Raw genomic sequence first — 1827 nt, 5'->3', positions numbered from 1 at the left:
TTGTCTTTGACGCTGATGTACAAGAGGTTTACATTCTTAATGATGGGGATATTTGTGGAGCACTCTCCTCCAGTGATGTGTTGAACTGGACCTCGCAATTTAAGACTGAATGTGGCTGGACTGCAGAGCTTTGATCTGATCTGTTCTTTCAAGTTTGGTTGTTTAACAGGTTGTTGTCAAGTTTAGATTCACATGGTACTGTTTGCAGGAGCTTTGTGTCTTTTTAACTCTTGTTATGCTGTAGATTAACCATACAATTTTCAATGATCTCTATAACTTCTTTGATTTTTATACTTTATTTACACATTGAGAAACACAAGGATTCACTACGCTTTCTTACTAAAAAAAAAACAGCTTGTCGAGACACTGACGATTTCCTGCATTCTGTGTCCCTCTCTCCTTCAACAGGAAGGTTTTATTTGCTCGTCCTCTGGGATCCTCACTGACCCCAGTGATTCATTAACGATTCCAAAATGATCACTAGCAACACCACCACAAACCCCTCAGCTACCTCCTTAGAACAATCGGGTGCAGTCCATCAGGTTGACTGATATGTCTGCATTCAGATATTTCAACATCCCCTGCAAATCCGTCTTAGTCACGGTCACTACACGTAGCTCCGCACACTGACTCTCTTGAAGTTCTGGCAAGCTGCGAGTGTCTTCTACTTTGAAGACTGATGCAAAGTGTGTGTTCAATGCCACTGCCATTTCATTGTTACCCATAATTCTTCAAGCCTCATTTTCCAGCAGTCTGACGCTTGTTCTTCTCTCTATGCATCTTATATACCTTAAACAAAACTCTTGCAATCGCCTGTCGTATTATTAACAAGCTTACTTATGGCCATATATTGTCTTCTCTACGCAATTGCTTTTATTAGTAATCCTCCACTGGTATTTAAAGCTTCTTTTTCCGATGGACTCCCAATTACCTCTCCCACATTGTATGCTTTCTCTTTTGATTTTATTCTGTCATTTTATCCTTGACATTCCTAATCACACAAGGCTGCATTGTTCTCCCGAGTATGTTTCTTCTTCTTTGAGATGAATTTCTGATGTTCATCTAGATCATCCCCAGAAACCCCTGCCATTGCTGCTCCATGGTCTTCCGTGCTCAGCTCCCCTTGCAACTAACTCTGGCCAGGTTCTCACTCAAGAATTTGTACTTAAATTACGCAATGCTAATCAGACTACATCAGGAAGAGAGCAATAGATATAAATTGAAGGAGAACGGAGAAATGGGACATGAGATTGATTGGAGGATTTATTATCCAGATACAAAGAGAGAAAGGGTGAGAATATAGATGAAGAGATGTCAAAAACGCGTACACTAGACGCATGGCAGAAGTAGATGCACTTCCATATTTGTTTTCCCAATTCCTGTTTGCTATGGTCTTTGCACAGAGTAGGTACAATAGAGTGATATGTTCAAGTGCTGCACCTGATACCAAACATTTTCTCTCCAATAATATGAAAGACACTGGCTGTTGACAGAACCCAGCAGGACAATATTTTTGTTTGCAGGTGCAATGGCAGTTAACTAAGATAGGTTGCGACACCAGAAGCAGGAATTTACAACATACATCCTGACAAGAACGCGATACTAGAGCTGGGAATCCCAGAAAGAGAGAAACGTTGAGTGGGAACATGACACCTCAGATGAGGATCAAATATAGTTTTAAAAGTTTTATACAACGTATACATCACATTTCATGAACTGTGTCTCCGTTGTACATTCTGAATATATTGTACACATACGTACAATCTTACCTTAATGCACGTCCAGTGATTAAATACTGTATGTGAAATCATTCTTCCCCCATTTCAA

The sequence above is a fragment of the Hemiscyllium ocellatum genome (genome assembly GCF_020745735.1).
Source record: "Hemiscyllium ocellatum isolate sHemOce1 chromosome 41 unlocalized genomic scaffold, sHemOce1.pat.X.cur. SUPER_41_unloc_4, whole genome shotgun sequence".
Classification (NCBI taxonomy): Eukaryota; Metazoa; Chordata; class Chondrichthyes; order Orectolobiformes; family Hemiscylliidae; genus Hemiscyllium; species Hemiscyllium ocellatum.
This window is presented reverse-complemented; position numbering follows the sequence as displayed.